The following is a 26,437-nucleotide window of genomic DNA, read 5'->3' as shown; positions in this document are numbered from 1 at the left end:
TCTTTGTATATATATATATATATATATATATGTGTGTGCGTGTGTGATCCTGCGCACAGCTTCCACCCTGTAGCAGTAAAACTACTATAGGGCAGTTACTAAGTGGTTAATGTTTTTTTTCTTAGCAGCCCACAGAGCATTGCGGATGCAGTGTCAAGCTCTTGCAGACACTAAGTACAGCTGTCTGCCCGTAACTCTCGTATGGGCAGACAGTTACTGAAGTCAAGGAAGATCAATGAACTACGAGAGCGCTCACCAGCAACCTTGCAGTTCATGGAGAACTACAAGATGTCTGCCGCGTTGCCAGATAGTAGTTAGTGTTACTAAACCCACAGCAGTAAAATCAGTCTAGATATGCAGTATAGCATGCTTGTTATACTCACTGTGGAACCTAAGTAGTTAATCCTCTGCATTGTGTAAAAAGGCTGTTCCATCTTGTCATCTCTAATTCTAATCCTCCTCTTCCTCTGCTGTCCCCAAACCATCTCCTGATAGAACAGATCATTGGGGACAAGCTGCACATGCTCAGTTTGGTGTGTATCGCTAGGGAGTTTTTTTGTTTTTTTTAACTTGGGAGGGTGCATGTGATCAGCACAGGGCCAATCAGCACTGTCCAGAGAGAGGGTCAGGGGTCCTGCAGCCTCACAGGTGAGTCAAAGCAGAATGAAAACTTCTCCCACAAGCTTTAACCAGACACTGATAGAAGTCACAAGACTGCTATATACTGCTGATGAGAAAAGGTATTTAGCAGTTTATATTTACTAAAACTATTTCATTTCCATTTTCTGTGTACTGTGGGAGAACATATATAGTAAATGCAGGCCCCTGGGTTTAGTAACAAAGCAAATATAATGGGTGACATGTGCAAGCAGCAATCAACAACAAGGTATACAACCATGTATGTTCCAGAACCCGAAACCCAACATGTTTTGAAGATAAAATTCTTCTTCTTCAGGGGTGGTTCTTAACAATGCTAGGGTTGACCTTGTATAGAATTTGTGATGCTTGAAATGAACTTTAAGATCAACGGGTGGACCGTGATTGCATTTGGCAGTGTCGTTTTCCTTGTAGATGTCAGAAAGCCATCCCTTAGTGTTTTAGATGGAATAGCGGATAGAGCCAAAAGACGGGTGCCATTCAGTGTGGGCAACCGAAGTCCAATGTAGTGGACGCCAAGGCTGTGCTGGAGCTAAAGTAATGCTTTCAAGTATAGAATTCCTAAAACCGACACCCTCACGGCTTCCAACCAGCAAAAGTAACCACCCCTGAAGAAGAAGAATTTTATCTTCGAAACATGTTGGGTTTCGGGTTCTGGAACATACATGGTTGTATACCTTGTTGTTGATTGCTGCTTGCTGCTTTTAACCTAATATATTTTTTGTACTTCATTGTCTAATAAATTAATACATTTTGAACATTATTTTTTCTAAAGTTTTTGTGCCTAAAAAGTCCCAACCTAGGGGAACTCCCCAGTTCTATGTATTTTAAAGGGATGTGGCACTCTTTAAGAACACTGGTCATGAGCAAATTTCCATATATATATATATATATATATATATATATATATATATATATATGACACAAATATTAATTTTCACAAGGTCTGCTGCTTCAGTGTTTTTAGATCTTTTTGTCAGATGTTACTAAGGCAGTGATGGCCCACGATGCTCATGCACTCTGCAGTGTAGTTGAGCATCATGGGAAATGTAGTTCCAAAACATCTGGGGTGCCAACGTTTGCCATCACTGTACTAAGGTATACTGAAATATAATTGCAAGCATTTGATACGTTTCAAAGACCTTTCCTGACAATTACATTAGGTTTATGTAAACAGTCAATAATTGCAGTGTTGACCCTTCCTTTTAAAGATCTTTGCGATTCATCCTGGCATGCTGTCAATCACTTTCTGGGCCAACATTCTGACTGATGGCAGCCCAATTCTTGCATAATCAATGGAGTTTGTCTGAATTTGTGGGGTTTGTGGGGTTTTTTTGTTCACCAGCCTCTTGAAGTTTGACCACAAGTTCTCAATGAGATTAAAGTCTGGGGATTTTCTGGCCATAGACCAACAATTTAGATGTTTTGTTCCCCAAGCCACTTAGTTATCACTTTTGTCATATGGCAAGGTGCTCCATCATGCTGGAAAATACATTTTTCGTCACCAAACTGTTCTTGGATGGTTGCTCTTGGAGGATGTTTTTGTACCATTCTTCATTCATGGCTGTGTTCTTAGGCAAAATTGTGAGTGAGCCCACTCCCTTGGCTGAGAAGCAACCCCACACATGAATAGGGTCTGTACCGTATGGGATTGCAGACGTTAACGGATGACATCCGCTGACATCCGTTTTTGCGTCCGTTACATTTTTTAAACAGAAGAAAAATAGGGTTCTCTTCCGTCTCAAAAAACTGAACTGAACGTAATGGACGCAAAACTGATGTCAGCGGATGGTCGTCCGCAATCCCATAGACATACATTATGTACGTTTTTCTTCCCCAAACGGATGGGAGGAAAAATGGACATACGGAACACCCGTGTGAAAAGACCCTTAGTTTGTAGATGCTATAACTTTTGCGCAAAACAATCAATATACTCTTATTTCTTTTTACCAAAAATATATAGCAGAATACATTTTGGCCTAAATTTATGAAGAAATTGGATTTTTTTTCCATTTTTTTTAAATTGGATATGTTTTCTAACAGAAAGTTAAAAAAAAATGTTTTTTTTTTTTTTTTTCAAAATTGTCTGAATTTTTTTGTCTACAGTGCAATAAATAAAAATCGAAGAGGTAATCAACGACCACCAAAAGAAAGCTCTATTTGTGGGGTAAAAAATGACATACATTTATTTATTAATTTACATTTAATGCCATACATTTATTTGGGTACAGTGTCACACAACCACACAATTGTCAGTTAAAGTAACACAGTGCCGTATGGCAAAAAATGGCCTGGTCGTGAAGGGGGGTAAATCTTCCGGAGGTCAAGTGGTTAAAAAGTGAACTTTAAAGGTGCTCCCTTTAAGTCTGCGAGGCCAAAAATGTTTGAAAAAAAAAGAGCATGTATTTTTTTGGAGCATTGAGCTTTAGGCAGCTGAGTGTACAAGTGTGAACAGGGAAAGAGAGTAGGATTGTGCATGCTGAGCGCAGTGAGGCGTAGTGAAACAAGCTGAAAACCGCTCACGTGTGAATGGGGCTTAAAGTGTAGATGATATGAATGAATTGTTCCTATAATCTTATATGTTTTGTTTCTTCAGCAGATAATTTGTCATTTAAAGTGATGCTTTAAGTCTCTGTCGGCTACACTGTGAAATAGTTCCAAATGCGTAAAAATCAATTATCTTTAAATCATAGCTGTCATCTTTTTGTTTTTCTTCCCCGCAGTGCAAACATGTTTCTTTGACAGGGGAAGTGTAACTCCTGTCATAGTTTTGTGTCCTCCACCCTGAGTTCACACTTCCTCCGCCACCATGAAATCTGCATAAAAACTTATAGCATAAACCTGTCACCCACACATTTGTCACCAACGCCAAGTTATTATACACTAGAATGCATTGATCCCCGGACTGCATTTTATTAATGTGGAATATAAAGCTGGCAATGCTACAAAAGAGGAGAAAAACAAGCTGACACTTTAAAGTATAGTTTAAAAAAAGAAAGATTATAAAGGCTATAGTGAGTGGTTAAAAGTTGAAAATGTAAAGATCTCTGCAAGACACATCTAAATTGATAGAACAATTAAAAGGATAAATGTACATTTAAAACACTGTAGCCCCAGGGGGCTACTGAGAAAGTACTCAGGTCCTCAGATGTAGTACAGAGGCTGCCAGTCACACAACTACTGTCCCACACACACCAACAATTCAAGCTAAGTCTAGGGAGTGTCTTTTTACTATTTATTGCTAAATACCTTTGCCAAGAGGGGGGTTTAGGGTCACAGGATACTCCAAAACAATCAATGGCAATAATGGGAGAACAAACTCCTAGCTAATCTTCAAAAATAGCAGCCTTTGCTGGAGGTACCAGGGAGTGGCCAGTAATTTAAGACCCTGTAGCAGCAGTCCCAGCAGGGCCTTCTTACCGAATGGGCACGCTGGGCAGTTCCCCGAGGGCCCAACTTGCCCGGGGGGCCCCACCTGCCCAGCGACCCAGCCCCAGCCAAGCATTAGTCCTGATACCCGTGTGTATCCTGCCAACGAACTTAGCAGGTGGCAAGCACCTGTCGGCCCTGCGCTGCTGTCAGGCCACTTCGACCGTGGAGGGGGAGCCCATAACTACAGGAATGCCTGTCCAGGAACAGGCACACACAGGACAGTCGAGTCTGACTCCCGTCGGTGTGTGTGTTCAACGGACCCAGCCGCCGAACTTGGAAGCTGTCATTAGCCTGGCACTGCTGTACCAATAAATATCGCCTTATCGATAATTTGCATTTTTATTCTCGTGGGTGATTGTGTAGGCAGGGCCCCAGTGCACTGCGTTGCCCGGGGCCCTTTAATGCTCTCAAGATGGCACTGAGTCCTAGTCCATAAAGCAGCTTCTGGCACTTGCACAACTAATAGTTCCCACAAGGTCTTTCCTCACAGAGTGCCAGGAGCTGTCTGCCACCCAGCATCCGCAGCTAGATCCTCAGTGAGGAAGATAAAATGATCCTTCCCCAGACCAGGACTTCAAGGCAGTGCCCTCAGACAAATGTAATCTTTAACAATCTTCTCCAGACCCTCAGCCCAGCAGCTGCTGAGGCCCAGACTGCAATTTCTTTCCTTAGTAATGCTGCCCACAGGGGCAGCAGTCCAAATAGAACTGAAACCCTCCCTGGAGGGGAAGGGACACTCTGGCAAGGCTTCCTAAAAATTGATTACCTCCCCAGCCACCTTCTGGATGCCTCCTTCCGGGGATTGGGTGGGGCACAGTGGCTAAGTGGTTAGCACTTCCACCCAGCAGCACTAGGGTTATCGTTTTGAATCCCAACCAAAACACTACCTGCCTGGAGTTTGCATGTTCTCCCTGTGCCTGTGTGGATTTTTTCTTTATACTCCAGTTTCCTTCCACACTCCAAAGACATACTGGTAGGGTAATTGCCTGATGTCTAAATTGTGTATGTATGAATGTCAATTAGGAATATTAGATTATAAGCTCATTGACGGAAGGGACTGATGTAAATGTATAATATACAGTAAATGCAGGGCTTTTTCCCCCATAGAATAGTGCAGGAACTGCCCCTTTCAGAGTCACTACTTGTCTCTGCTCCTACCCACCTTTGAGCACTGTCCCTTGATTCCAACCCCTAACCACCTCCCAGTATCGCCCTTTTTAAAGAAAACAGAACCAAGTAACATTTGTGGTGCTAAGTAATTTGCATGAAATTTGTCAGTCATAACAAGAAAAGCAGTGAAATAGATTCCCATGCAGCCAGCAACAATAAACCCCCCATCAACATCAAATCCCCCAATAGACCACTTCCAACAATATACCTCTCCCCCCAGCAACAATAGACCCTCAGCAGCAACAGAAAATCTCCCTGCTCCCAGCATCAATAGACCCTTCAGCAGCCAGCAACATTAGACCCCTCCCTCAACAGTATATCCCCCCTAGCAACAACTGACCCCTCAGCAACATAAGACCCACCCCCAAGGAATAATATATCCCCCACCAGCAACAATAGACCCCCCTGCAAAAATAGATTCCCTCCAGCAACAATAGACCCCCTAGCAACCAGTATCAATAGACCCTGCAGCACACTCCAGCACCCCTTGCCATTACATACATTCAGTTCTGGAGGTGCCCGAACTGTGTTCCCCGCGTTCCCGCTGATAAAAAACCCTGAGTATAAGTAAAGCACTGTGTAAATTGATAGCGCTACATAAGTACCTTTAATAAATAGATAAATATTCACAATGATCGTGTGAATCTCTCTGCCCTATACTCTGGAAACTTCTTTCAGAGGCAGATGGGAGGAATCAAACTCTCAGCTCAGGAAACCCTGAACAGACCAAAACAATCAATCAGTGCTCCACTCACCACAGTGGGGTTTGGAATCAGGCTCCTTTCTGCATAGAAACCAACCCGCTTCCAGGTATTTTTGCCAAAGCTTAATTGAACAAGCTGAGGTTATAAGCTGATTTGATTCTATGCAGAATTGAGCCTGATTTTGCACTGTCCAGCTTTAGTAAATAAACCCCAGTGAAGCCATAAAGGACATTTAACCTAGCAGCCGAACCAGAGGAGGCACTACCCCACATTAGCTCTTTTATTGTATCCTGGAATACCAGCTTTTCAGATATAATGTCTTACATCTGCCTTTTTCCTTGTTCTTTGAGAGCTGTCATCACTACTTTGTTTACATTCAGCGTGTCTTCAGTTTACACTGTAACTGCAGACATGAATTAAGTTACCTGTTCTATCCAGATGTTTGATCCATGGTCTTCATTGCCAGGAGCTATGAAGGATTTACGTGCTCCATAGCAAATGTAGATCACAAACTGTTACTTGCCCTTGTATGAAAACATATCTACAGTGTACATAGTTGCCAACATTTGAAAAAAATTTCCAGGGACACTTTGCAGCACAGATATCAATTACTTACCACACCCACTTCCCTGAAGCTCCACCCACTCTGCATAATTAATCTCCGCCTACTTATCAGATTATAGGGTCTACTTCATAAAGAGAGAATTACAGGAAATTGAAAAGGGAATTGAAAACTTGAGGCCAAAGTAGCAGAGTTGGAATAATTCTCTCATTCAGCTGCACTACTTCTGCCTAAAGTTTAAATTTTTCATCACAATTTCCTGCAATTCTAAAGTGTCAGCTTGTCGGAAGGTGCTCTGCCTCCCCCTGCTGGCGGATTTCGGAAAGTGCACCATGCTGACACCCTGGCTCCGGTGACACGTTAAATTTGCGACAGACGAGAAGAGTGAGCGGGCACCGAGAGAGAGAGACAACCTGCTGTCAGAACAACAACACATAGCTAGGATGAGAGCGACACTGTGTGGAACAAAATTTTTTTTTTTTTTAAATGATTGACATTGTCCCTGATTAACAGGGACAGTGTAAATTACCCGGGACAGGCTCCTATTTGCAAAGACAGTTGGCAGGTATGAGTGTATAGAGCAGGTATCTTCAGACCAGGACAAAGAAGAAGGAAGATATCAAGAATCAGTAATGGTGGAATGGACTTATGCAGGGACAGACTGCGTCAAGCACTTTGTGACCTACATTGATTGCATGAGTGCATGGCACATAAAAATTATCTTTTATCGCTGACATTATCAATCAGGTATGTGGAGCACATGACTTCCTTCTTCTCATTCCTTGTCTGCAGTTATAGTGCAGACTTAAACAAGCAGATTATAAACAGAGCAGTGTTTACACGTGTCTTAAACTGTGATGACAGCTCTTAAAAAAAAAGGAAAAGCTGAGGCAATAAGTTATGTTTAAAATGTATTTCCACTTTTGCAGCCAAATTGGGAGAACACCTACTTTATATTTGTAACATCTTGTCATTCAAGTAGCATAACCAAAAAAAAAATATAGTTAAAAATTTACACTTTACTTGCAGTTTTCTGAAAATTCCAAAACGGAAGCTTTCTTCTGCTGTACAGAGGAGGCTCTGCTATGCATAGGGGGCCTGGGGAGTTTACCAACATCAACCCTGTCTATACTGTTCTGGCAGACCTCATTATCAGTTGTAAAGATGATTTGAGCACTAAGGGGTTGATTTATTAAAAGGAAAACTCCATTTTCGTGGGGGGAAAAAATTTGCAAATAAAGAAAAAAAATATAGTGTATACAATTGCGACAAAACTTGCAATTAAATGTTATTAAAAATTACATTTTTTCTTTTATTTTTTTTCAATCTGTAACTGCTGTAATTTTCTGAAAATGCAATGCAATATGGCTACCTGGAGGTGTTCTGTACACAGAATTTGTTCTGACCACACCCCAGAAACATAATTTCCTGCTTGTGTGATTGGCTCACCAATTTTCCAAAGCTCGGTGAATGTGGTGAAGCTTTGCTGATTTCCATCATTCAATCATATGCAAGCAAAAATACTGTTTTTTATTTTTTTTTTTATTTTCTTTGCACCTAATTTGGTATTCTTTACAAAGTAAAGCTTCACCGCATTTACTAAGTGCAACTGCACTTACAAAGTGCACAGTCTATTTGCCTTTAGTAAACCAACCTCTAAATGTCCTAACAAATGCTTAGCAATCTAGAAGCTGAGCTTCTCCATTGTATCTTAATAAAGAGAAACTCAGTGTGTCCCTCTTTGTCACTGGGGACAGTTTGAGTTTGCTCTCATTTCAAATTGTTCATAGTAACTTGCAGTCTGCTCGAGGCCTGCTCCAAAAGCACACTTATATAAGAGGCATATTTTTTTTTTTTGTTACTATTATTTTTGGGTATGCTGTCTGAATAGAACACACAGCCATTTTTTTAATTGATGGCAAAGGTGGAAATACATTTTTGTTACATGAACTCTGGTGCCCCAAACGACATCATTCTGTGACAATACGCATAGGGCGGAGCAATGTGCTGACGTCATCGCGTTCTCTGATCCCCAGAAGTGAGTGTTGTGCTTTGCCGGGCCGGCAAGGTTGTTTTTTAAGGCGTGTAACTATTATATTGATGTAAGTGCATATCTTACCTTTTTTAATAAAGCAAACTTAGGATTTTACACTATGTGGAGTTCTTATATATATATTTTTGGGACAAATTATGGAGGCTATATCTGGATGACCTGCACTTTTGGCCCAGAGGGGATTACTTAAGGACTGTATTAAAAGGCCCTGGCTGGGTACATAGCCGCAAGCACTGCTGATCTTCCGTTATATAGCTGGTAAGCAGGCATTTTTACCATATGCAGGTGGTGGTGTCCTAGTAGTGTCCTAGTCATGATTTCACATTTCGATGATGAATGGTGACTATATTCAACCATCTCAACATTCTGGTCACATATGAGAAGGACTTTATTTCTATTTATTTGTATATACTTTTTTCTATTTTTCACAAATTTTTTTCGCAATTTATGATTCACAGTTTTCAATTTTGGCTTCACTGGAATGTAAGGAAAAAGGGGGTAAAGTCAGTTTCGAGGCCCCCCTTTCCTCATGGGATTGTGGAGGCAACAGTTTTAAGCTCCCCAATAGGTTTTGTGAGGTATAAAGCTTCTGATTGGGCAGTGGAGTCAGGTGACCCCCAGGAATATTCCAGAATCTGGGAAAGGTGATCCAGGATTGGTTTACTGGGTCACCTGACCCCTAGAAGCTTCTGGAATTCCTGGGATTTCTTATAAAAAGGGGCTCTGGGATGAGGTTATTGCCAGTCAAAGAAGAATCTGACCAGGATAGCTTCCCACCCACCGATCCCTCGTCGTGGGTTGTTATGTGGTGGGACCCCCTTTCCATGAGAATAAAGGACAAGGGGGGATAATGTATAACCTTTGTTTAAAGTAAAGGATTTTAGGCTCGAGCCGTAGTGGCTGGGCCATGTTTTAAGGATTCTGTATTTTGATGTGAAATGAATAAAGTATTCAGTAGTGTGTTTAATGGTTAATTATAAGTTGGGTAAAACCAATAATAAAGCCGCAGCCATGATTTATCCAAATAAGTGGTAGTGTGGTTTATTTATTAATTGGATACGTTTGTCTCCTACAATACCCATATATCTTTGCAATTATCGATGTATTGTTCTGTTGTATTCAAAGTATGCATAGCACAACTCTTTATGGTCTGAATATGTTATAACTGTATATACTGTATGTCTCACGGTCGATTTGCAGCTTGGATTATTGTTCTTTTACTTTTTCACATTTGACTATTTGATTTCACAGTTTTTTTAGATGTAGTTTTTTTCTTCCCTTTGATACAATACATTACATCACTTCTGAAGTTGTATTCCGTCTTATGAGAATTTTCGTAAATTGAGTAACCTCTTTATTTTAGATATGGAGACTAACATGCAAAAAAACGGTCAATCATTAGTCCGATATTTTCATTGTGTGTAAGACCCTTAAGGCTTTGCTTACACAATGGCGTTGATTTACTAAAATCAAATAGACTGTGCACTTTGCAAAGTGCAGTTACCCCCTGCAAGCGCAGTTGCTGCAGAGCTTAGTAAATGAGGTAAAGCTTCACTTTGCAAAGAGCACCCAATCGCAAGGAAAAAAAAAAAAACAGGATTTTTCTTTGCACATGATTGGATGATTGGATGGTGGAAGTCAGCAGAGCTTCTACTCATTTACTAAGCTCAGGAGCAACTGCTCTTGCAGAGTGCAACTACACTTTACAAAGTGCACAGTCTTTTTGCCTTAGTAACTCAACCCCAATGACGGGTCTAAAACTGTGCAGTGAGCCGAACACCTTGTTAGCCACATTAATGGTGGGCAATCAGGTTCCTGCGGTGTGTCAGCCCAATATTGAATGCTATATTTTGCAGTAGCTGCCTATTGTTTGCATTGTGCCCCATTCACCCCCAACAACACAGGTGTTAGATTCTGTTCTACAACCACGACTGTGCGAACCCAGCCTAACACATTGTATTTGCCACTTGTAAATATTTTGATCTTGTTGCGTAAGTAAATATTTGCACTGAATCAGCGCGCTTTTTGAGGTACAGTCCTTGTTTTTCTCCTCCGGTTTGAAATCACCTGCTCTGACCATGGTTTAATAAGCATGAAAAACCTGGTTTGTTTGACAGCTTATACCTGCCTATTGTCCTGGGTGACTCAGTGTTGGGAATGTTGTTCTGCCCTCAGTATGTCCTATTCATTGACTAGAGATCAGATCGGAGCAAGACCCTGTAGATTAGTACAGCCCAGGGAAGCCGCTTTATGCTAGGCACTACTTGACTGCGCTCATGTCATTGAAGCACCTGCAAGGTAACTCCTGTCTATGTGAATTTGTTAAACAGCATCTGTCACTGAATAAGTAAAAAAGAATAAAGAAATCTCCCATTGTCTAACACTTGGCTATGATCTTTCAACAGATTTTGTTCCAAGGTTGTAAGGAGCATTTAATGCGTTGGAGATGAAAGGAGAATTCTGTTTGCTCAGTTTACTGTTAGAGGGATTTGCTGCCCCATGATAACAAGTGAATGAGAGGTGTGTAAATAGAGGTAAGGATCATTCAGACCAGAAAGGCTTTTGCCTTGTACAATTCTTTTATGTAAAATACTGCATGTAAACCCCAGGTCATCCGTGGCACATTGTAGTGGTTTCTGTGGCCCCTCAGTGCACTCTTAGGCTGGCCATACAATGGCAAAATTTTGTTTCTAGAAAAAAAAAAACATTCATCAGAGCATTGGATCTTGCCATTATTGAGTCAAATAATTTAATTTGAAAGCCCATAAAATTTTATCCAGACCATACATCTAGAATCAAATAATTTCATTTGAAAGCCCATAAAATGTTATCCAGACCATACATGTAGAGTCAAATAATTTCATTTGAAAGCCCATCAAATGTTATCCATACTATACATCTAGAATCAAATAGTTTAATTTGAAAGCCCATAAAATGTTATCCAGACCATACATCTAGAATTGAATGTATGAATTCTAGATGTATGAAACGGATTTCCTATGGGCATATAAGATCCTATTTCCAATGTGTACAATTTTTCTGAATGAAAACCACATTCACTGAATTTTTTTCATTTGAAAAAAACATTTCCACCCTGTCCTTTAGAATTTTTATTGTCACCATTGAAAGCGATCATCAATTCAACCCCGTTAGAAAATCGGATGAAACTCTACTGGTTTTAGTGTTCATGACATTGAAATTCCAGGCAAATGGTGAATACACAGTTGAAATACATATACAATATGTTTAGTGTTTACCTTCTAAATGATTTGTAATTTTTGTAATTCTGCACAGCCGATCTTGCGATTTACTCACATTCTTGACTTTGCACAGCCAGACAGGTATCACACATAATTCCTGTTACAGCAATTCGGCTTCCTGTATCACTCTGCCACTTTCAGCCTCCACATTGCACAGTGAATGAACATTATCACTGGCCAAGGAAACAATTTAGGTAAAAGTAAAGTTGACCCAAAGAATGCTATTAAACCAGAAAGTAGCAGAGTTATCTGACCTACAGAAGTGTGTATCTAACCATTTGCCTAAAGATCCACTTTAACCATAAATCGATGAACCTATTCTATTTGACTAAGGGTAGGTAATGTTTTGGTTTGTAAACTTACTACATAGTAGGACCTTCATAGACCTTCTCTAAACAAGGCCTTAGACCTCATTCCTTGTGCTTAACTAACCAGGCCACACCTGTTTATTGATTGCTGCTAGGGCCTGTAACCCAGCCCTCTGGAAGCCAGAAGCTCCTGCGTCGCCTTTGATGTGGCTCTCAAAGGTAGCCGAAATTCACTGCATGGAAAGCCTCATGGAGGCATTCAAGGGCACTGAGGAAACAATCAGGAACACCTGGTTTCATTGGACTCTCTATACGTATTGTCGAGACTGTGAATCCTTTTTGGCGGCAGATGTGTGGACTTGTCCAATATTTTAGGACCCCCTGTTTGGCTGTCTTGGTGCTGTGGACATGGTAGCTCTGGCTCTCCCTATCCCTAATCCTCTCCCCCTCCTCTTTCTCATCCTTAACCTTCAACCCCCCCCCCCCCCCATTTTTTTCCCCTTTTCTTTCGTCTTGCTTTGGTTCTCTCTCGGTTTGTCTCTTTCTATGTGTATGCTATTGTTCTGGATGTTTAGATTTGGGGCAAGCTGGGGGATAGAGTTAGGGGTTGATTTACTAAGGGCAAATAAACTGTGCACTTTACAAAATGCAGTTGCACTCTGCAAGGGCAGTTGCTCCATAGCTTAGTAAATGAGGTAAAGCTTCCCTTTGCAAAAAATACCCAATTACGTGCAAGGAAAATGTAAAAAACAGCATTTTTGCTTGCACATGATTGAATGATGGAAGTCAGCAGAGCTTCTACTCATTTACTAAGCTCATTTACTAAGTTTTACTGCACCTTGCAAAGTGCATAGTCTATTTGCCTTAAGTAAATCAACCCCACTATGTTGACTTGCACTGCCATGTTGACAAATGGGGTTCTGCAAAGAGTCCCTAGGGGTGCTGCGGCAAAATGACGCAAAGCCCTGTACAGTCCAACAATGAAAGGGTTATTGTGTTAAGTTCTTTGTACAAAGAGGATGGAGAGCACATCCTGTTTCACCTCCTGCTCTCTCCTCCTCTATGCTGTTATCTGTACTTTTGCCAGCAAAAGTGAAAGCTGTTTAAGCTGCCTGCCTGTGTCCTACCAACTGATGATGTCATCGGTTGCTAAGGGCAGGTGGGACACAGCTTTCAGTTTTGCAGACAAAAGTACAGAAAACAGCATAGAGGTGGAGAGAGGCCAGAGGAGTATGTGCTCTCCCTCCTCTTTGTACACAGAACTTAACACAGTAACGCTTTCATGGTCAGATTGTACAGGACTTGGGTCATGGGCAAAGAGGGGGGATCTAGGAAGGGGGGGTTTGTGGCTGGCAGAGGGGATTTGTGTCAGCAAGTGGATTTGTGCTAAGAGGGGGGATTTTGGGGAGGGCATTTGTTCTAGACAGGGACATTTTTTTTGGGGGGGGGGGTGGAGTTGTGCTAGCAGGGGGGAGGAGGGGGGTTTACAACCTACCCATCACTTAACTCTGCCTTACTAGCTACATTTTGGGACTTTTTCACACCAGTTGGTGGATTTTAAGGTGCCATTCTTAACCCTAAAGAAGTGAGTACTTGGCTGATTGTGAAATACAAAAATAATTTTATTTGTTACAAAAATTCCTTAAAATATCTATAGGCATAAAAACATTTCAATGCAGTTACCTAATGCATGTAGGAGGCTCCCTAAGAAAGGCGCTCATTCTGCTAAGCCATAGCTCATAAGTATACATATAGAAAATATTTACTGTACATTTGTTATAATGACTGTATTAGGCCAGACTGCAGAAGACAATTACCGGCGCCCAATTGTCTTTTGCAGTCTGGCTTAATACAGTCATTATACCAAAATCTACATTGAATATCATTTTCTATATGTATACTTATGAGCTATGGCTTAGCAGAATGAGCACCTTTCTTAGGGAGCCTCCTACATGCATTAGGTAACTGCATTGAAATGTTTTTATGGCTATAGATATTTTAAGGAATTTTTGTAACGAATAAAATTATTTTTGTATTTCATAATCAGCCGAGTATTCACTATATGTAACTGCATTGAAATGTTTTTATTCATAAAGATATTTTTGGAAACTTCTGTTTATTGAATGGATATAGATATTTTTAACGAATTTTTGTAACAAATACAATTATTTTTGTATTTTAAATAAACCAAGAATTCATTTATTCAGGGTTAAGAATGGCACCTTCAAAATCCTTTTTTCTTTGCTTTTCTCATAATGATTTATAACATTACATTACAAAATTGCTTGTATAATTACATTTTAGGGTACTTGATTTTAGTTAATACATTAATGTTTTTATCATTATATTATGCTTTTGTTATTATACAGTTTATAATGAATGTCATCACACAGCTTCATCTCACATCTTTTTGGTAATGCATTCAGAGCAGTGAACTATTATTTTTGGTTGATTGCTTTGGGATGAGTGGAATTGATTTACTAAAACTGAAGAGTGCAAAATCTGGTGCAGATGGCATGGTAGCCAATCAGCTTCTAATTTTAGGTTGTTCAATTAAGCTTTGACAAAAAACCTGGAACTATTTTGTATATTGATCTTTTACTCATTAAATGGGAGCTATAATGTTTTTGGTAAATTTTTAATGTTTTTAATATTCTAGACCGATCTATTCATACACTTTTTTCATCATCACTATTTACCAAACATTTAATATAGGATGCGGCCAAGGTATAGTGGAAAAGATTTGCCAAGCTGGCACATTTGTAGTGGCCTCTTATGTAGCAAAAGATATGTGATGCATTTTGTGTTTGTGGCCGATGCCTGCAATTCTAGACAGCCAAATGTGATACTTATGCAAAGATCAAAAACAGTTATGTAACGATTTGAGATATTTAAGAAGTTCCTGGAGACAACCACTTGACCTCTGGAAGATTTACCCCCCTTCATGACCAGGCCACTTTTTGCCATACGGCACTGCGGTATTTTAACTGAGAATTGCGCGGTCGTGCAAAGCTGTACCCAAATAACATTTATGTCATTTTTTTCCTTTAAATAGAGCTTTCTTTGGTGGTATTTGATTACCAGTTTTATTTTTTGCGCTATAAACAAAAAAATACCAACAATATTTTTTACTTTCTGCTAAAAAAGATATCCAATAAAAAAATTTAAAAAATGTCTATAAATTTAGGCCAATATGTATTCTGCTACATATTTCTAGGGGAAAAAATCCCAATAAGCGTATATTAATTGGTTTGCACAAACGTTATAGACCTACAAACTATAGGATATATTTATGGAATTTTTTTATACTAGTAATGGCGGAAATCTGCAACTTATAGTGGGATTGCGTTATTGCGGCAGACAATTGGACACTAACTGACACTTTTGACACTCTGCGGGAACCAGCGACGCTTATACAGTGATCAGTACTAAAAATATGTACTATCACTGTACTAATAACACTAGCCGGAAAGTGGTTAAACAACTAGGGTGATCAAAAGGTTAACTGTGTGCCTAGCCAGTGTTCATGCGTACTGTATTTGCTGCTTTTACAAGGGGAAGAGATGGATTCTAGTCCCTGCTTTGCATGAACACAGAGTACATCCACCCCCCCTGTCAGAACAGCGATTTGCCTTGTTTACAGGCAGATAGAAACATAGAAACATAGAATGTGTCGGCAGATAAGAACCATTTGGCTCATCTAGTCTGCCCAATATATCTGAATCCTATGAATAGTCCCTGGCCCTATCTTATATGAAGGATAGCCTTATGCCTATCCCATGCATGCTTAAACTCCTTCACTGTATTTGCAGCTACCACTTCTGCAGGAAGGTTATTCCATGCATCCACTACTCTCTCAGTAAAGTAATACGTCCTCATCTGTGTTGTTTACCGATGATCGGCGGGTGCCAGAGGACAGAGGACAGAGTGCTTGGCACCCACAGATCGACTTCGGCTGTGAAGAATCACAGCATTAACGGCCCAGCCGGTGGGGGTGCATGCGCCCCCTGCAGGCGGAACTGCAGAATCACGTATATATATATATATATATGTGTGTGATCCTGTGCACAGCTGCCACCCTGAAGCAGTAAAACTGCTATAGGGCGGTCAGCAAGTGGTTAGGAAGTTCTTGGAGACAAATATAATATTGCCACATTACACTTGTACTGTATGTCCAAGCTACAATCACATTGTACATCTGTTTTATTGCTGCTGTTTTAGTTTGCCCTGCTGAGGCTATATTGAAACATCTCCTCTAAATGTTTTACCTAAATATTGGGCTTTTTAAATGGAAAGCCCAGCAGTGGCTGCTAACCTCTTTATTGCCTCCTAGAAAACATTCCGCACCTTAAAAGTTAAAGACAGATCTTTCCTCAGATCATTCAGCTATGAATTGTCCTAAACAACAAATTACATGTTTGCCTGTTCACAGCATAGTAGTTAAATTCAGCAGAGGTGGTGGATAACTGACTTGAGTGCACCAACTGCTGGCTGGCTGCATGTGGTAAATATTAAATATTCATATGCAATACTTTTTATGTCATTTTAAAGAAATAAATCAGTTTTAATTCCTGGAAAGAGTATGTAAAGGTACAATATATACATAAAAACTGTACATTTCCTTTAAATAGTTATTAAAACTGGTGTACAAAGGCTGCTGGAATGTTTACCACTTCCACATAAGTGAAACAATCAGTCATGGACAATTGCCTTTCTCACATAGTTTAATCAAAACAAGCTTACAAATCCTTGTAATAGAGTGTTGGAGTATCTTGTGCATATCCCACCAGTCCCTGGTTTTAGATTTACAGTTAACACGTGGGCCTCTAGGCAACACTTTTACGGCCTTACTTTGTAAAATACTTCTTTCAGTTATATGAAATAAGATTGAATATAACAGGTTATCACACTTAAAGCAAATCTTTCAGGCTTATCAGCGTACTTAAACTGGTGCTGGTCCATAGACATTGGAAGAGTGTTGAAGATGCATACTGCTGTTGAGAGCAATAGAAGAGTTTCAGTGGTCATTGCCGGTTCAGTATTTACTGTTAAATGTTAGAGTGGGTATTATCTCTAGAAGTACAGGTTGGGCAGATGTTGGTACCCTCTGTATCGGGCTTGCCAACTCACTATTATTTTCAAAATAGCAGCCTGATAAATTTTGGACTATTCAAGGAGTTCACAGACTCGCCACCATAATTGCATAAGGGCTCAGACACGTGGGTCTAATTAAAATACTCGTATTTATGCTGGATCTTGCTGTCAGAAACATCCACCATGAAATGGCCAAAAAAACTTACTTGTGTTTATCCACATTTAGACACGTGTATGTCCGTACAGCATCTAGAAGCATATAATTCTTCATGAGCTTCATTTCATTCTCTAGAATACATGTACTCGAGTATTAATGTACATCCGCTTATACATGTTTATAGATGCATGCATCGACATAAAATGTGCCAAAGTACTTGTCCTGAATGTAGGATTTGGGCATTTGCTTTTATGTCGCTGCACACTGCTCTAAATTAAAGCACTATAATAGAGCTGCACTAAGGTCTGTAGGGAAAAATAATAAACGCTGCATGGATCTGCTAGTGGTGTTTTTTGCACCCCTTTGCATGTGCACAAAGACAACAGTAACAGTTATGCTATAGCAGGGCTTCCCAAACTTTTTTGGGCCGAGACCCACTTCTGAATACAGTTATTTTTCAGGACCCACTTGCTTGTGATTGAATATTGTAAAGCGCTACGGAATTTGTTGGCGCTATATAAATGCAAATTTTAATAATAATAATGCATATTTTAAAGGGAGGGGGATGTTAAGTTAGAAATATCAATCAATTTATTTTTGAATACACTTAATATTTAAATAAATATAAGGCTATATGGCACTCACCCTCCTTCCTCTCCCAGCGGTCCACAGTGAAGGTGAAGCCCCTGTTTGCCCTCTCCAGGGCCCAGCACACCTCACCCAGAGTCTCCATGATGAGGAGCTCTATGCTGGTCTTGGTGTCCTGGCTCTTCTCCTTCAGATCCTCTACTGGGGTCACAGAAGCTGCCATAAACTCCTGACACCGCCAGGCCACCTGGTCCTCCTATGATACAGAGGCTGCCGTCTCTGCCCGCTATAGCTGAGTGAATCCTGCCACCAGTCTGGCCACCACCGCTGCTGCCAGCAGGACCGAGGAGCTGGCTCTGCACCCTATGAACATATCCTATATAACAGCCAACATACGTACTCACTGATGCAAGTATCCTCCTCGTGGGAAATGCAGACCAGCCTCCATAAACTGCATGGGCGGGGTCCTGAATCCATCGCGATTTGACTGTTCAGGCTCTCTGTAATTTGCGCAGGCTCGCACAGCACAATTTAAGCAGGCCCGCTCTCAGTGATTTCCGGCTCATCGCAACCCACTCAAATGCAGCTCGCGACCCACCAGTGGGTCCCGACCCACAGTTTGGGAACTCCTGTGCTATAGTATTAAACTCTTTAGCATTAAAAAATAAAAAGTTTCCTCCTGCAAAGCAATATTATAATGTGCTAGTATTATGAAAGACTTACCTTGAAAAGAAGTTCTTCAGTGGCACGCTGTCACTACTGCAAAGGCTTTCATCTTTACCTAATCTTCCTTCCGGGTTGGTGGGCTGGGGCCACGTAAATGGCCAGGCCTGCGATGACATCACTCCCACCCGTACGTGCGGGAGTCTCGGACATGGCACTTAGCTCCGAAGGCACAGATATGCCATTCATTCAGAGTGCATGCGCTGGTAACGTCATCAGCTGCTGCTCACTAGATTATCTTCTAAACAGTGTTCATTTAGATGTTCATTTACCCTTTAAGTAAGATTTATTATAAGGAGTTTACTACCACTTTAATAAATATGGTATGTATTGAAACTTATCTATGGCCAGTGCACCCCCCATCCCCCCAGTTTACCCTGTCTTTGGGCGATTGTCTGTTTAAATTAAAAAAAAAATACTCTTAAAGCCTCAAATATCTAAATCTGTAGCTACATGATGACTCTTAATCTTCTGGACTGCAGCGTAGGAGAGTTCTTCTGGTGTCATTATTACTGTCTGGCCTACGGCATAATGATGTCACAACAAAGTACAGCAGCTGGACTGGTTCCCAATGGGCCCATGTTGCAGAACTGAATCACTTCCTGAAGAGGTGTTGGCAAGGGACACATGAGGGTGGACTCGGGTAAGTGAGAAACTGCTTTGGAGGCATCAAAAAACATTGCTGAATGGTGATAGCAAGAGAGTTGGGGATGATGGGAAGGCTGAGAAGGTCAATTTTTCCCAGACATGGGTTTAACACTTTATGTTAATCACATTATGTGATGGCAGCAGTGTCTAGGTTGGGTGTCATCACACTGTAGAATGCTAATCCACATAGAGACGGGTTCAATTAACATAACTAGAACACTGAGATTAGCTCATACCTAACTACCTTCAAGGGTGCAGCTCTCTCCTTTAATACGTTAAGTGCATATATCAATTAATATATAAACAATATCATCAAAATAATATTAATAAAATAAAGTACAATAACTATTATATACACAAATATATGTATTCATTGATCAAAGTGAGTCCATCTTTCAGTGCCAGTCGATAAAGATATATATATATATATATATATATATATATATATAAAATCTGTGAATTGTGTAATCTGATACACCAAAAATAATCCTGTTTGTATCGGCCTTTGTTCACCACGGTGCCCTTCACCCCACCTAAGGATGTCTTCTCACCTGCTTGGGTGGACCCCACTACCTTAAGGAGGTCAGTATGAGTCTTTGCAGTGTAAAAATGGCACTGCTTCCACTGACAGATCAAATCCAGTCCACAGCTCTCAATGTAGTGTCATATATGTAAGAGGCAAAAGGAAAAAACCATAGTGCGGATCGCCCATACAATATATTTATTAGGAGTAAAAATACCACTTACAATTCAGAAGTGAAATACAGGCATATTTCAGTATTATCCTCGGCTTTCACAGCTCCACCTGGCTCTGTACAGTGTGATTACGTCACCCCCACCTCACGTGTTGCGCCCAATAGTCTAGGCCTAGACCTCACACTATGCATCAATCAATCAGTGAGTAGGAAACCGCATAAGGGATCCTATATTTCTCAGTAAACAAGCAATGCCACTCAATTAAGCGATAAGGATCTCGTCTATAGATGTATGGGGTATGAGTATCCCACAAGGTAAGGTACAACTCCCGTGTATATAAAAGATACCAAGATGTCACATAAAAATGTTCCACTTAGGATTCCCCATGGCAGGTGCCAGTAGAGCCCATGTGGAACACTTTCATGTAACATCTTATGTGGTCTCCTACTCATCTTGAACAGATTGATTGATGCAAATGTAGGGGGTATTCCTCCTATGGTTCAATGATATCCTCATGGTGATCCTATTGGTGATTTTATATTTTTTTGTCCATTAAATGGTCCTGGTCATTCCTGTGGCACTTTTTGCAGTGCTTTAGAATCTTCTGAGAAAGCCAGTTATTGGTGAAACATGTTGAGTTAAAGTACTGTACTTATTTTCCAAGCCGCATGGATTTTCTATGATGTTTTTATATTCAATATTGTGGATTTGTGGTTTTTAACAATGTCTGTTATGTAAAAAAAATGTGTATATTTTTATATTTTTCTGTTTGTTTATGACTCTGGCACCTTCAAAATCCCCTTTTTCTATTTCTCAATTGGTAATTATTGATGAAACTGGTGCCTTTGATCTCTATGTACTTGGCATCGCTCTATTTTATCTCATTAAATCTCTTCCTGCCATGTTGGATCATTTCTTTGTTTTACATTATTGAGAATGTTGCAGAAGGAATGAGAATTTTTGGCACAAGGCTGACTCCATTATACAATGCTGGCTATACGCTGATAGAAAAATAACAGATTCCTCCTCCATGGTCTGTTGTATTTAAACAGTCGCCAGCAATGGCTGTCAGAATACCCAAACAGCGGCTGCAATTTTCCACCTGACTCTTTTGATGTTTCGATTGAAGGATGATGGGCTGAAGAAGGCTGTCAGGCCACCCACAATGCCACTTTCAGTCGGTTCATCAGGAACCAGCCAAAATGCACACAGTGTATGACCAGCCTTGGGCTGAGAGAAATTGTTGAGTGGTCTGAAGTGCTCTGGCACCATCACAAGAGCTGTGCGGACATAGTGGATTGTCATGTCATAGTGGATTGTCATGTCATGTCATGTCATTGTCATAGTGGATTGTCATGACCTGTCAACATTCCTGATTTTCATATTGTCTTTCAACATCAGGTTTGTCATTTATGAAGTGCAGACTGTCAAAAGTGGATACATATTGATTTATTTAACCACTTCAGCTTGGGAAGATTTACCCTCCTTCATGACCAGTCCATTTTTTGCGATAAGGCACTGTGTTACTTTAACTGACAATTGTGCGGTTGTGTGGCACAGTACCCAAATAATATGTATGTCCTTTTTTCCCACAAATAGAGCTTTCTTTTGGTGGTGTTTTATCACCTGCGGTTTTTATTTTTTGCTCTATGAACGAAAAAATTCCAACAATTTTGAAAAAAAAAAAATAACAAATAATAAAATGTAAAAAAAACAAGTTTCCTCATAAATTTAGGCCAATACAAATTCTGTTACAAATTTTTGGTAAAAAAAAAAAATCCCAATAAGCGTAAATTAAATGGTTTGCTCAAAAGTTATAGCGTCTACAGACTATGGGATATTTTTGTTTCATTTATTTAATAAATTTTTTTCACTAGTAATGGTGACGATCAGCGACTTATAGCAGTACTGTGATATTGCAGCGGACATTCATACACTAACTGACACTTTTTGGCGACCCTTATGCATAGATCAGTGCTAAATATGCGCTGTCACTGTACTAATGACACTGGCTGGGAAGGGGTTAACATCAGGGGCAATCAAAGGGTTAACTGTGTACCTAGTCTGTTTTTTATTACAGTATGGGAGGTGCTTTTATTAGGGGAAGACATGGATCCTAGTCCCTGCTTTGCAGTGACACAGCATCCATGCCTTCTCTCCTGTCAGAACGACAATCTGCCTTGTTTACATAGGCAGACTGCTGTTCTGTGTCTCTGCAAAATGATCGGAGTGTGCTGGCGGACATCGAGTCCATGGTACCCGCTGTGTATAATCAAAGCAGGAATGAGCTGCTGGCGGTGCGCATTCAGCCCCACTACCTGGAAGAGCCGGATCACGTATGTATACGGGATCTGGTGCAGAGCTTCTCCCCGGTAGCAGAGAAACTGCTATAAGACGGTCAGTAAATGGTAATGAAGGCAAATTGGCTGTTCACTTTGCAAGGAAATATTTCCCCAGAGCTTAGAGAATGAGCTAAAGGTCTGCTGACTTCCATCAGCCAGTCCCCTGCAAGCAATAAATGCTGTTTACTTATTTTTTCCTTGCACTTGATTGGGTATTTTTTGCAAAGTCAAATTTCACTTAATTTACTAAGCTCTGGGGAAAATTCCCTTACAAAGTGCAACATGCAAAGTGAATAGCCTATTTGTTCTTAGTCAATCAACCCCAATGTGTCCAAATAAAGTAAACCTGTGGCTGGATCAGTGGGCAGGTCAATGGCAGGACATGTCTTTTCTAGTACAAACTTGAATTGCTCTGGGTGACTTTGGTCAGACAGTTTTAGCATTTCATCATCCTCAATCTAGCACTTCCAGGCAATGACAAGGCAAATGGTTTAAACAAAAGAAACCTGCTGGGACATTCTTACACACATGGTTTAGGTTAATGATGTTTCATACCAAACATGAAAAAGAAGTGAGCGAGTGCTATAACAAAGCATAATTATATCAAGATCCTAGCTTCCTGCTGGTCCATGCTTTCTCCAGGCATACACACCCTGCAAGAGCTCAGAAACATGAGTGATTAGTTAACCTGTTTTCTGCCAACTCAAGCTTTATAACGCCTACATAAAAAAAAAAGAATAAAAAGATACAGCTTTTGTCCATATGGATAAATTCAATTTGTATTGTTAATTTGTATTTCTATAGCGTTTTTGTCCCAGGGAACTCAAAGCATGTAGGAGGTGAAGCAGACATCTTGGGTGCACCTAATTAAGCATATCTTTGGATTGTGGGAAAAAAGTATAGAAATAAAGTGCAAGCTCTGTACAGATAGTCTGCTGGTTGGAATTCAACTCAAGGACCCCCAGTGCTGCAAGGCAGACATGCTAACCACTAAGCCGCACTGCAAATAAGGTCTTCCAAAAAAAACTGTTCTTTTGTTATTGTATTGTGTCTTCATTTTCTGTGATCATGGGGCACAAAAAGGGAGATTCTTCCCAAACGGGACAAAGGCAGCAGGAAAAACCTGACAGATGTTCTAACCCTGAATGGCAGCCTTCCAACATACAGGACTTATTTAGGTGTATTCCCAGTTGGGTAGGGTTAAGTAGAACATGTACAGATCTAAATATGAGTTGTCATGGTGCTGATGACGCTGTGGAATCATGTCTTGTTTATAGACACTATACTATGAGGGAATGCTTGGTTTATTTGCCATTAAGACACTTCACTAAAAGCCAATTGGCTGTTATTAGTAAAAGCGTACACTGGATTTTATTTATCAGTGTGGCTTAAAGCAACCAGATCCTGAGTTCTTCAGTAGGCAGTTTATTGTATACTAAATGACCTTGAATATTAGCAGGGCCAGTGCTACCTATAGGCAAGGTAGGTGCCCACCTAGAGTGCACATCAGTCAGGGGCGCCGCGCTGTCATGCCGCTGGTCTGTTAAGCAAGCTCTGGAGCTGGTGCTGTTTGTCCTCTGGATCTTTTGGCCAGGTCCAATGGCACAGGTGAGGGCCCGGGACCTGCGGACCACGGCTAGCGTGAGGAAGCGAGCCAGGGCCACTATTATTTGTCTACAGGCCGGATACAGAAGTGCAGGTGCGGACCTGTGGACCACGGCTGAAGAAATGGCCCGAGTGGTGCCGCAAAAATCTCCACCCCCGCCACCTTCACCGTATACATGGGCAGGGCAAAGGGGGTGGAGTCAGGGATGGAGCCAAGGGGACGGCAAAATTAGGTATCGCCTAGGGTGTCAATAATCCTTGCACCAGTCCAGAATACTAGTTGTTAGTCCTGTGGGTATACTTAAAGCAGGAGTATCAAACTTAACTTCATTGTGGGCCACATCAGCATTATGGTTGCCCTCAAAGGGCCATTTGTATCTGTAAGACTATATACATTTATCCAGGGCTTTTTTCCCCAGAGAATAGATGCAGGAACTCCACCCTCCCCCCACCCCTCCAAAATGGCATAGAATGGTGGGTGTGACCAAATTCCACAGAGGGAGGTTCTTAAAAGCACAATAAATACCAGAAGTGCTTTATGTACAGAGTTTGGTGATGCACTATGTACAGACTACAGAGTTCAGGGTTGCTTTACGTGCAAAATGTAGTTTCAGGGGTGCCCTATGTACAGAGTTCAGTTTCAGGGTGCAGAGTTTCGAGGTGTGCTGTGTACAGAGTGCAGGGTTGAGGAGCGTGCTACATACTGAGTGCAGGCATTAAGGGTGTGCTATGCTCAGTGTGCAGGGTTAAGCTCTCTTTCAAAAGCTGTCCAAATTTCACTTCCACTCCTTCTCAGCTCCATCCTCTGCACCACTCTTCCCTTTCCCCACTTCTGCACATATCTCCCTCCACAGCCCTCATCCTCCCTGGAAAAAAGCCCTGGGTGAGAGAGCCACATGAAATGGCCTGGTGGGCCAGATTTGGCCCTTGGGCCTTGTGTTTGACACATGTGACTTAAAGTGGTTGTAAAGGCAAAAGGTTTTCTATCTTAATGCATTTGATTTATTAGGATAAAAAACCTTCTGTGTGGAGCAGCCTCCACAGCCCCCCTATTACTTTCCTGAGCCCCATCTCATTCCAGTGATGTTGCACGAGAGGCTTAACTGTCTGGGTCTCTCCCTCCCCAGTGGCTGAGCTAACAGCCGGGGACCATTGGCTCCAGCTACTGTCAGTCAAAGTTAGTTAGACAATGAGGAGAGAAGGGGCAGAGCCAAGTTGTGGCTCCGTGTCTGAATGGACAGACAGAGCAGCGGCTGGCTCGGGTGCCCCCATAGCAAGGTGCTTGTTGTGGGGGTACTGGGCAGGAGGGAAGGGCCAGGAGTGCGGGGGGCACGAGAAAAGTAGGATCCAGGCTGCTTTGTGCAAAACCACTGCACAGAGCAGCAAGGCCGGGACAAGGTCATCCAGCGCCCAGGGCAAAGATGCCAAACTGCGCCCCCCCTCCCTTAGGGTTAGGTTCATGGCACCCCCATCCCTGCAATAAACCATTGCGCCTAGGGCAGCCGTCCCTCCTGCCCACCCCTTGTCCTGGCCCTGCAGAGCAGGTAAATATAACATGTTTGTTATTTAAAAAAAAACAGATGTAGCACCCTCCCAGTAGGTGCTAAGCAAATTTTAAAGGGGGGGGGGGGCTGTCTGCTTATCAGATGAGCCTTGATTGTTCAGCTAGGCTGTCATGTGTTCCCAGGTGTGCCTGTTGAGCTTGGGGAGTCCAATGGGGGCTCTCATTGGACAGTGGAGGAAACCTGACCAATAGCACACCAGGGCTTGTATCCATCCTAGAGGGCAGAATATGCCGCAATGCATCCTGGGAAGGGATATAAGTCTGAGGGGAGCACATGACAGAGTGTCTTTGGCGGGAAGCAGAGTCCCAGGAGGAGGGTGACGGCTGTCTCTCCTCCTGTCAGCATGAGGAAGGTGTCGTGGGCTGTCAGCCTAGAGGACAACAGGTTGAGCTGAGCTGCAGAAAGGGATCCAGTGTGCTGAAGACCAAGTGGAGTTGTTGGGACGGACGTTTCCAGGAAAGCAGTGTCGTAAATACTGTAAACTGCCCAGGGGTCTGCCTAGGACCGGGGACCACTCCGGAAGGTCAGAGGCATCCAGGAGCCAGCTAGCCAGTAGAGGGGGCTTAGAAAGGGGGTGACAGAGTCTAAGCCCTGAAGATAAGTCTGTAAAGAGGGTGCCAGTGTGGGCCCTGAAGAGTTAAGAGTTGCAGCAATGTTTACATGTAGCCAGGAGGGCTAAATGGAGCAGTACAAAGGACTTTGTGTCACCGGGGAGTGACAAAGTCAGTTAAGTGTTGACAGACAGCAAGTCAGTGTTAACAAGCGCCCACCCAGCATTGACTGGCATTCAGCCGGCATCAAGTCAGCGTCAAGAGGCATTTTTCTCAGTTGTCCCATTACTTTGTGAATAGTTGAGCCAGAGGAGTATCCCAC

At 41.6% G+C, this 26,437-nt stretch overlaps 1 protein-coding gene across 3 annotated transcripts in view; it reads left to right on the top strand.

Moving 5' to 3' along the window:
• NTF4 (neurotrophin 4) overlaps positions 1–26,437 on the top strand; it is a 215,498-nt gene that overhangs the window by 165,867 nt on the left and 23,194 nt on the right. For 2 of the 3 annotated variants that reach the window (XM_082274399.1, XM_082274400.1), the window contains exon 2: positions 10,984–11,112. The exons of the other annotated variant lie outside the window; for it this stretch is intronic. The gene's annotated coding sequence lies outside the window, so the exon portion shown is untranslated. The remainder of the gene's footprint in view (positions 1–10,983; positions 11,113–26,437) is intronic. 3 annotated transcript variants of the gene reach the window in all.

The sequence above is a fragment of the Pelophylax lessonae genome (genome assembly GCF_965119305.1).
Source record: "Pelophylax lessonae genome assembly, chromosome: 12".
Taxonomy (NCBI): Eukaryota; Metazoa; Chordata; class Amphibia; order Anura; family Ranidae; genus Pelophylax; species Pelophylax lessonae.
The sequence above is the reverse complement of the archived record's forward strand: the minus strand, read 5'-3'. Positions and strand labels throughout refer to the sequence as shown.